This window comes from Bombina bombina, chromosome 7, assembly GCF_027579735.1.
Source record: "Bombina bombina isolate aBomBom1 chromosome 7, aBomBom1.pri, whole genome shotgun sequence".
NCBI classification, from domain to species: Eukaryota; Metazoa; Chordata; class Amphibia; order Anura; family Bombinatoridae; genus Bombina; species Bombina bombina.
In genome coordinates, this window is record NC_069505.1 from 358,866,482 (window position 1) to 358,878,106 (window position 11,625).

At 37.9% G+C, this 11,625-nt stretch overlaps 1 protein-coding gene across 2 annotated transcripts in view; it reads right to left on the reverse strand.

The window, feature by feature from the left end:
• The window catches only part of LOC128666440 (platelet glycoprotein IX-like), a 246,292-nt gene extending 235,578 nt beyond the window's left edge, over positions 1–10,714 (reverse strand). Inside the window, exon 1 of one of the 2 annotated variants that reach the window (XM_053721047.1) lies at positions 10,615–10,714. The gene's annotated coding sequence lies outside the window, so the exon portion shown is untranslated. The remainder of the gene's footprint in view (positions 1–10,614) is intronic. The other variant, XM_053721046.1, reaches the window with a different exon arrangement.
• Positions 10,715–11,625: the final 911 nt, after the last annotated feature.

The following is an 11,625-nucleotide window of genomic DNA, read 5'->3' on the forward strand; positions in this document are numbered from 1 at the left end:
AACACATTTCACAAGTAATATTATTCAGCAACTGACATTAGCCTTAGGCTTTACTTGGCATCATCATACCCCTTGGCATCCAGAAAGATCAGGCCAAGTGGAAAGAAAGAACCAGACCCTAAAACAGACTATTGCAAAAATTTGTTCTCAAGTAAGCCTTAAATAGGTAGATGCTTTGCCCCTAGCACTGTTTGGTACTCACAAACCATAGGGGGACCCTCAAGCTCTCACCATATGAACTATTGTTTGGTAGGCCACCTCCTTTGTATAGTGCCAACACCTTACACCTGCCTGACCTTGCAGTAGGTGATGTATAACTAACTGCTTATCTTTTGCAACTGCAGACATTCTCTCCACAGACATGTCTCTCTCTCTCAGTCTTTGCCATTGGACATGACTGCACATCCCTTCCAGTCAGGTGACTTCATTTTAGTCCAGACCTATCAAAAAAAGCCACTGCAGCCTCTCTGGAAAGGTCCCTTCCTGGTTTTGCTGACTACTCCAACAGCTATTAAAGTTGCTGAGGTCGACTCTTGGATCCACTACTCCAGGTGTAAAAGATACAGCCCAGACAAAGAAGCAGCCTGCAACAAGCCAAAGAAAGAAGAAGCTGGGGCAACCAAGGCCTCTGAAGAAGGGGTAACCAAGACCCCTGACGACGATTGATTAATTCAGACCCTTCTGGGTTTGAAACTCAGACTAACCAGAAATAGTGAAATCTCACTAGCTGAATGAGTGAAACTGAAAGATCTGTCTTTCTAACTCTTATTTTCATTGTCTCACTCCTCTGTTGATATCTTGAGTAACACCCCTCAATATGTCTCCTTTGTTTTGTGTCACACTTTTGACCATGCTCTCTTCCCAATATGTGTCTTCTGGTCAGTGTGTTTGTCCTAACCCCTTTACTAAATACTCTTGTTCTGGTAACCTTGTATCTGTGGCAGTTTTTCCTCCTACTACTAGCTGCACTCAACAAGTAATTATACTCAAAGTTCGTATTTAAAGGCCCTAAGGGGTTTGTTATCCAGTCTATTTGCATAGCGCCACTAGTGAATGTGGTTTGAAAATTATGAAGTGGGTAGCTGAGAAATTAAAGTCACCCCTTCTTGCTTGACGTTCCCCTGTAACTACAATTGCCACAACCCCTATTTACCCCCACGATTCTTTCCCCCATAATGATAATTTACCTAATGCCCAATTGTCCACAGAGAACTATTCTTTAGGTGAATGGGGACTAAACTCACACGTTGTCCTACTCCAAACTATAGCCAATCACACAGAGGGCAATTGTTATATTTGTGCTCGCATTCCCACTCATCATAAGAGGGGTATTCCTCTTATGGGTATCAATGTTGATTTGTTTACCTTTGATTTGTCTACTTTTATTCCTCCAGGTACACCATTGTTCAACCCATCAGGTAATTTTATCTCTTTGGGAGGCACCTCATATGGTACTATCTGCAGGGAAATTGGCCAAGGTACGGTGCGGTTGGGTGCCTCCCTATGTGAGTATGTAATCTCCAGTAATGGCGCTCATTTCCGGCTGGTAAATTCCTCTGGTATGATCCTAACTGTGAATTATAATCTCACTGCACTTTTTTGTTTCCTCCAGGGCCCCAATTGTACTTTTGTTTCCCCATCCCTTGTACAATCTTTCCTCAGCAGACCACCCCCTGGGTTGTATTGATATGTGGACAGACAGCGGTGTCAGTCCTCCCTGGTAACTCTACAGCCATCTGCTTCCTGGGTGTGGTAACCCCAGCCATCTGTGCTGCCCTTGGGCCCAATTCGCAATAAACGTGAATCTGGAAGCTCACTGCCCCCCCTTGTCCAACAGTATGCTGGAGATTCAACTGGTCGAGCTATCCTCCCGGCCGTTGGTGTCTACCTGAATCATCAGGACATCATCATGTTATCTGTGACACTACAGACCTTCATGAATGAGAGTGCAGGAGTTGTTCAGAGTGTGGCCCAAGAGTTGAAGCAGCTTAGACAACTAGCATTGCAGAATAGGATGGTCCTTCATTACTTCCTCGCTTCCCAAGGAGGGGAGGGGGGTGTAGTCTTGTGAGCAAAGAATGTTGTACCTATGTTACTGATCAATCACTTAATTTGAGTCACCATCTCACAGTTATTAGGTCCCTATCCCAGGATGTCCAAGATGTGATTGATGAAAAATTTGGCCTTGGAGGTATTCTTAACCATCTCTTTGATTGGCTACCTAATTTGGGATGGTTACACTCCCTTTTTCTGTATGGCATTGTTATTATAGTATGCCTTATCCTGATGTGTTGCTGTATACAATGTGTACCTGGTCTAATCTCTACATGCAAGAATGTTTTCACTGTGTCTCATTCTTCTCCCAAATACTTGTTTCCCTCTATCTATTTTGAATCTCCCCACCATGTTGAGATCTCTCTTGACCCTGATTTCTTCTGAGTTCACCTACTTCTCTCCTACTCTATGTCTCTTTTGACCTCTTGATCTTACAATGTTATTGTCTACCCACCAGCTGTGCCCTAAAATTCCCTGTCTTATCCCTATGCAGGATGCACTACGTCCCTGGGATCGTCTAGAACTTTCCTACATTGGGAAACTGGCCACGGAGAGACCATGGACCATCATCTACCTTGATGGCCACCCCGGTCGTAGCCTGTATACCCATAACCCACTCCTTTTTCCCTCCCTTGTGGTTTCTATTTCTTCATTGTCTTTCTGTATTGTTTTATTTTGATTTCATATTGCATTACCTTATACTTACACTCTCTATATTTCCTTCACAGGTGCAGAATTCCTTCACCTCCCAAACATGCCATGATACTGCCTGATAACCCACTATTCGCTATCAACTCTGCAAGAATGATGGGGATTGTTAATTGTTGTTAATAAATCTGGGAGGGGATGTTTCTGCACTATGTCATGCCACACACATATGTCATGCCACACACACATTTACAGCATAGGAATGTTTAGGTAGTTGTCTACTCCACCCGATGGCGACTAGCGTCCGGTAATAGCGGAATTGCCTACTACCTAATAACTTCACTCCTACCTTGTTTTTGCTTACCCTCTTGTAGTCCTGTGAACCATCTTGGACGCGAGCACCCATGTACTAATAGCATTGTGATTGTCAAACCGCCATGAGTCACATTTAATTTTTGTGATCGCGGCACTTTGACGTTTGCGATCAAAGGGAGGAATGTTATGAGCTGCTTATTCTATTTTCATTATTTTATATGTCTAACCAAACTTTTCCTTTTCTTTTACTGAACTCTTCTATGAAACTGCAGATATATTACTTCTGTATTTTCCAGCAATTCACTCCTGACCTAATAAGTGATGTATCTTTAACAACTTACTTTTAGCCTAAAAAGTATATATCAGTACATCTTAAAGTTATGGCTTCTCCCATACATTGTTTTTTTTAAATATCTGAAACTCAAGGTAAAATCCAAGGCTTCTCTGTGCAGTATCAACTTCTCAATCCAATTAGCCAGCTAGCCTCTGGTCACATTCCAAGAAAACATATCTCCCAAATTTTAACATAGAGGACCTGTTTTTTTTTTCCCTTTCCTAGTAACCACTAATCATGTGAGATTTATTGGCCAATCATTATCAGCCAATTAGCTCTCTGCTTTGTAAGGAACTGTAATAGTATAAAAATGCATGTATATGAAAATGTGTTAGTCTTGCGTTACTGTTTTTTGTGCTGGGACACTGTTGCAACAGTGTAATAAAGATTACCTCTCCTGAGGTGAGCCCTTGTTTGATAAATATCTGGTCTGGACCTCTTTATTACTGCACCTGAGACGAGCTCACTCACGACACCCCTTAGTGACCAGACCACTTTTTCATTTGTTGACCGTTTGGGACCAGGGCTATTTTTACATTTCTGTGGTGTTTGTGTTTAGCTGTAATTTTCCTCTTACTCATTTACTGTACCCACACATATTATATACCGTTTTTCTCGCCATTAAATGGACTTTCTAAAGATACCATTATTTTCATCATATCTTATAATTTACTATAATCAAATGATAAAATATGAGGAAAAAATGGAAAATAAAACACTTTTTCTAACTTTGACCCCCAAAATCTGTTGCACATCTACAACCACCAAAAAACACCCATGCTAAATAGATTCTAATTTTTTTCCTGAGTTTAGAAATACTGAATGTTTACATGTTCTTCGCAAGTTACATTGCAATAAGTACAAGTAGCACTGTGCTTTTCTCAAAATATTTTTTTAAAATTAGCAATAGTTACATTGAAACACTGATATCTGTCAGGAATCCCTGAATAACCCTTCACATTAATATATATATATTTTTTAGTAGACAACCCAAAGTATTGATCTAGGCCCATTTTGGTATATTTCATGCAACCATTTCACCGTCAAATGCGTTTAAATAAAACATTTTTTTTAGCTTTTTCACAAATTTTAGGTTTCTCACTGAAATGATTTACAAACAGCTTGTGCAATTATGGCAAACATAAATGTAAATGCTTCTCTGGGATTCCCCTTTGTTCAGAAATAGCAAACATATAAGGCTTTAGCGTTGCTTTTTTGTAATTAAAAGGCTGCTAAATATCGCTGCGCACCACACGTTTATTATGCCCAGCAGTGAAGGGGTTAATGAGGGAGCTTGTAGGGAGCTTGCAGGGTTAATTTTAGCTTTAGTTTAGTAGACAACCCAAAGTATTGATCTGGGCCAATTTTGGTATATTTCATGCCACCAAATGCGATCAAATAAAAAAGAAATAGTTAACTTTTTCCCAATTTTAGGTTTCTCACTGAAATTATTTACAAACATTTAGTGCAATCATGGCACAAGTGGTTGTAAATTCTTCTCTAGGATCCTCTTTGTTCAGAAATAGCAGATATATATGGCTTTGTAATTGCTATTTTGGTAATTAGAAGACTGCAAAATGCTGCTGCGCACCACACGTGTATTATGCCCAGCAGTTAAGGGGTTAATTAGGTACCTTGTAGGGTTAATTTTAGCTTTAGTGTAGAGATCAGCCTCCCAACTGACTCATCCCACCCCCTGACCCCCCTCAAACTGCTCCCTTCCCTCCCCCACCCCACAATTGTCACCGTCATCTTAAGTCTTAAGTACTGATAGAAAGTCTGCCAGTATAAAAATAAAGGTTATATTATAAGTGTAGGATCCCCCAATACCCCCCCAACCTCCCTAATCCCCCCCCAAACAGCTCTCTCAGCCTCCCCCCTCGACCTAATGGCTGCCATCTTAGGTACTGGCAGCTGTCTGCCAGTACCCAGTTTACTAAAAAATTTGCCTTTTTTTCTAAAATAAACTAAACACCCCATTTTCTGTAGTGCAGCTGCCCTCCCTCAATACACTATCAAACATTTTATTTCCCCCTTCCTCTCCCTTTCCCTCTCCCTCCTTGTACACCGTTAATGTCTGTGTGTGTGTGTGCGTGCATGCTTGCTCCCGAGCCCTGCCCCCCGTGCGATCCTGGACACTCAGGAACCGAATCCGGATTTAGCAACAGCGATGGGCCGCCCACCCGCCTCCCTGCTATGGCTACCACCCACAAATGATCGGCACCATCGCTGGCCGATGCAGAGAGGGCCACAGAGTGTCTCTCTCTGCATTGGATGCTTAAAAAATATTGAGGCATCACTGCAATACCATGAAAGCAGCTGGAAGCGATCATGATCGCTTCCAGTGCTTGAAAACTCTAAGGACGTACAGGGTACGTCCTTGGTCCTTAAGTGATATTTTTTGTAGGATGTACCCTGTACGCCCTTGGTCCTTAAGGGGTTAAACAATTTTACAGTTTTATTATTGTTAGGTCACTGGATTTTCTTAGTTTTTTTAATAATATGATGGAGTTGAACACTATTTTTGTTTGATAATTATTTGCATGTTAAAGGAATACTGAAACCAAACAGGCTTACCATGAGTATGCACAACAAGTTGTTAAACCTATCAACATAGTCAGACATACAAACCTAATAAATTATTTCAGGATACACACAGATGCCAATAGGCCCTATAGGAGCCAGTAGTAGATCAGTACAAGACACACAAGCCATTGAGCAGGTTTTTTTCCTTTCCCTCACAAGGCAGGGGAATGGGGGCAACCAGAGCAGCAGAACCACAGTATCCACAGAGAACAAACAGGTCCCAACAGAGGTACTAACTTTTCAAGTAATTAATCTATCTGATACTGCCTTAACACCTATGCAAGAAAGGGTTCTGAGCTATGGATTAGGTTTTGCCCCTACAAGTGATTTCAACTTGTTTGGGACTATTATTGATTTTAATAGACTAATAAGAAACCTTACATTACGCAAACATTTCCATGGCTCAGAAAATAATTGATCTTGGGACAATCCAAGAGGTAGCATCTGAGGGAGAGATATTATCCTTTTCAGAACAATGTGATTTAATTAACTTGAATAGTCTCCTAAATTAGGGTATTACATCTCCCAAAGAAGAAGTAGTTAAACTCAGTAGATTCAAGAAACAGTCATCATTTTATCCTATACACTCAAGAGGGAATGTGTTGGAGACATTCTACAGAAGAGTAGAAACAGATCTTATAAACCTTAAGACACAAGAAACCCATTCCACAACTAATTTATCTTCCAAAGAAAGGGCAGCTCTTAAGTCTCTTCGAATGAATAAGATCCTGGTGGTGAAGGCAGCTGATAAGGGAGGTTCTGCCCTATTTAACACTACCATGTTAAATAGGGCAGATTATGTCAAGGAGGCGAACAGGCAATTGCTTGAGGAAGAGAGTTATACCAAACTTGATCAAAATCCTGTTTGTTTTTTTCAAAAGGAACTTAAAAATCTCCTTGATGATGGTTTGGAGAGTGGATTTTTGGATAAACATTTGAGTATCTCTTGGTCAAGCGCCCTGTCACTCCTATCTTTCACACAAAGGTACACAAATCTTTGGAGGAGGTGAAAGGTAGGGCCATTGTGAGTGGCATTGGGTCCTCCACTGAAAATGTATCTCAATGGCTAGATGCCGTATTACAACCATTTTTTATTACAACTGTCCAGCCATCTTAAAGACACCTCACAAGTCTTAAATGTGTTGAAACATGTGGTGTGGAGTTCAGATTATCTATGGGTCACTATTGATGTGGCATCAATGTATTCCACAATCCCACATACAAAAGGGATCCAGGCACTGAGGTTCTTTTTAAGGGAGCAATCTACTTTTTCTGTTCCAGGAGTTTGTGCTAAGGGTGGCTTTGTTTTTGTTAACCCACAATTACTTTGAATTTGAGGGGGAATTATTTTTTCAGAGACGTGGCACAGCTATGGGTGCTACATTTGCACCATCCTATGCCAACCTATATTTAGGTTGGTGGGAGCTGTCCCACGTCTATGCTCAAGATAACCCATTCATCAATGATATAGTCATCTATAAGCGCTTTATAGATGACCTCTTACTGGTCTGGAAACGGGGTGGAAACCAAGTCTTGAATTTTGTAAATTGGATCAATGAGAATGATCTTAATTTAACATTTACCTATGAGATTCAACCTCTTGACATTATTTTTTTGGACATCACAATGAGAGGCATGCAGGATGGCAGCATTGTCACTAATAGTTACAGAAAACCAATTTTAGGTAATACCTTACTGCATGGCAAAAGCTGCCATCCACGTCATGTCCCATATGCGATAGCCAAAGGCCAATTAATACATCTTAAAAAAAAATTGTTCTGATACAGCCGAATATGAGAGTCAGTCTAAGGAGTTAGTGGAACGCCTTAAACAAAGAGGCTATATGAATTCGGACATAAATAAGGCGTTGAGTGAAGTGAAACACGTTGATAGGAATACATTGTTAACAAAGAGTAATAACAAAACAATTATTCAACACAAAGGAGCTACATTTGTGACCAACTACAGCACTCAGTACAAACAAGTTTGTAGCATTGTATGTAAACACTTTGGTTTGCTGAGAGCTGATGACAAATTGGTCAACACAATTGACAATGGTTTAAGGTGTTCATATAGAAGGGCGTGCACATTGGGTAACACCTTATCCCCCTCTAAATTAAGAACTGAATCTAGAGAAACAAGTTCATGGTTAACACACAGGGGCATGTTTAAATGTGGGCACAATAAATGTAAACCCTGTGATTATGTTGAAATAACATCCACCTTTTTATCAACAGTTAACCATACAATACACGATATAGAGAGATGTTTAAATTGTTCATCCAGTAATGTGGTCTACAGTGCACTCAGTGTCAGATACAATATATAGGACTCACCACTAAAGACATCAGATCACGCATACGGGAACATTTCAGCTCTATTAAAGTGGGTAAAGCCACTACTCCTATTGTTCAACACTTTGCGGTTAAACACAACAAAAGTCTGCTAACATTTAAATGGAAAGCAAATGAACAAGTGATCACCCCCAAGAGTGGCGGTGATAAAGAGAAATTTTTGTACAAAAGGGAGATGTACTGGATTTTCCATTTGGAAACCAGACAACCAGGGGGCCTAAATTCCCAGTATGATTTGATAAATTACTGGGAATAGGCCATTTATTAGTATGCATCCCTTATTTATTATTTTTACACATACTATTTTTCTGGAATGAAGCCAACATTAATTGAAACTCAGATATAGTTTTCATTATTTCTGCTTTAAACTATATCACACACTAATAGTTTATATTATTATAGTCCATTTAGGACTTACCATTAAGTGTAGTGCAGCTAATCTATCTTCCTTTTGCAACAATAAGTTGCTAAGAGAGCTATATGCAGACATTATTTGAACTATTGTGAAGTTTTGTTTACACTGACAGTGGAGCATTTGTCTCTATATCATTATTTTATTTATTATTATATATTTTCTTACTATTTATTTAGGAATTGTGCATTGAGTGGTCTTTTCTCAAATTCATTAAAAACAAACTTGTTTATTGTGTCATTATTTGTTGATAACCGTTGATATTATATGTTCTAGGTAGACAATAGTATTTACTCACACACTGCTTAGTACAGCATAGGGTTAACAATGCCTATTAAGTTTTAGACCAATCACAGTTAAGGAAGTTCTTTTTAATCTCACAGCTGTGTATGTCCTGAATGAGCTATGACTAAGGCTACGGCCGAAATGCGCAAGCTTTATTTCTAGGTGTTTTTTCACCCACTTTAACATTTCTCCATGTTAATTGATATATGTTTTTAACGCAACTTTGGAATAAAAACATAATACGTTTTACTCATTGGATTCTTGGACTTCTTCTTTTGAAAGGAATACTGAAGCCAGATTTTTTTCTTTCATGATAGAGCATGCAATTTTAAGCAATTGATTTACTGCTATTATCAATTTTTCTTCATTCTCTTGGTATCTTTATTTGAAAAAGCAGGAATGTAAGCTTACGAGTCAGCCCATTTTTGGTTCAGCACGTGGGTAGCGCTTGCGTATTGGTGTCTGCATTTAGCCACCATTCAGCAAGCGCTAACCAGGTCCTGAACCAAAGATGGGCCGACTCGTAAGCTTACATTCCCGCTTTTGGGTTCAGTATCCCTTTAACAGCTGCAGAGGAGCTATATTCAGTGTCTATGTGACCATGATCAGTCATTGTTTATTGGCAGCACTTTTTTCATTATTGCTTTGCTGAAAATGGTCCTATACATGACATTTACCTGTCCTCTTTTGCTAATCACAATCCAAATTCTCAATACTTAACAAACACATTAACATGGTTATTTTTCACTTATTGAACTTTACAGTAAAACTACTTGATAATCACTCATTAGTAGTATTAGTATTATTAATTGGATAATCCTCCACAAATTGCCATTTTCTTTGTCCTTAATCCAGTGCTTTCATTTTTGGATTATGAAATCAAGAGATTAATGACCCAGATAACAATTCCTCATTAGTATTTAGTAAAATTACACTGCCAATACCATCTAAAGTTCAGAAATTGTTAGCTGCCAAAGCAAGTGCAAGATTGTGATCAAGCACTAGATTAAATAAAGTTGTCTTTGGAGATGACATAGGCATGTTCAAAAAAAATTTGGAGTGTCATAAATTTAAAAAGTGTGTCTCAAAAACAGTGTAGAAAGCACCCTAAACTCATTTTAATGAACATGTAGTATTTCCATAAGGACTTGTATTAAGTCTTACCTCTGCAAAATTGTGTCAGATACACACAATATATGAAAGTTTGATTCAAAACATAGGTAATACCTTGAGTTGCCACATTTCTTGGTGGGAAAAACATTCCGGACATGCTAATAAGCATAAAATTAATATAAATAATTATGCAGCATAAGTCAGAAACTAAAGATGAAAGGACTGATTTAAAATAACTTATTTCAAAATAGATTCTCATTTGCGGTTCACCATAATAGAGTCTTTATTTCTATTTGTATTCTTTATTATGCTGTTGACCTGAACATTAAAAATATTTGTCATGTTAGTAAAAATACTGCCTGAATAGAAAGCCATAGCAATACCTAAGCTTTGCCGCTATGAATCTTTACCCTTATTGTTAAAAGCTGTTAGCGCTGCGGAATATGTTGGCACTCTACAAATACCTGATAATAATAATTATAATAATAAAATTAAATTGAAGCAAATGTTACCTTAATGACGTCTAAGCAATTCCACATAGATCCATATGTATTTTCCTGCATATTTCTGAGGCCAATTGACAAACTATTGTCAATTCATGGAGTACTGTACATTCTGTAGACTTCAGTCTTGTGTGAGATGATGCAGCAAGTTCCCTAACAAAAGTTGACGTGAGAATATGCAATTGGTAGATTGAATAGATTCAAATACAAACCTTTTCATTCTTCCTGCATGTTATGCAGTTGCCATGGCGTGTCAGGGATAGATAAGACATTGGCTGTGGTAAGCCTTCTCAGTGTATATGATCTAAACTTATACAGTGTTCAGGGAAGATAACACAGCCCTTAAGTTATCTTTGGCTTATTCCTGTAAGAGTTGTTTTGATATTTATAAAATATTTTTAATTATCAACTACATATTTTTCATATTGGAAATATATTTGTTTTTATATATATACTAGTCGATAAGCCTGCCGAGAGGGCAGTCTAATTATTTTTTAAACTACAAATGTAGAAACAACGTATTTTGTAACTCCTCTTTTATATAAAAATTTAAGCTACAGGTGTAGCAATACTATAGCCATTTTTTTTTTTTTTTATAAAAAAAATAGTATACCTTTTAAATAAAGAGTATACTTTATAATAATATATTTATATAAATTATACCCTACTTAGCTACTTATGTAGCAACAGACTTCTTTTTTTTTTTTAAATACTTTTTTTTTTAAAACTTATATTTATGTTCTGTTATTTAGCTTTCTATAAAGCTTATGAGGTAAAATATGTCCAATCTTTTTTTTTTTGTGAAGATTTTAAGCTTTGAAAAAAGCTGTTTAAAATAAAAAACAACAGGCTTATCTTTAGCTTTTATAAAAGCTGTTGTAATAACTAATAATGTTAAAAAAATTAAACTAAATACGATGTTCCGCTATTAATCTAACTGATCTCTCTCTACAACAACTCTCCTCACAGACTGCTTTTTCCTAACTGCGTCAGATAAAGTTTTAACTTATTATTTAAATT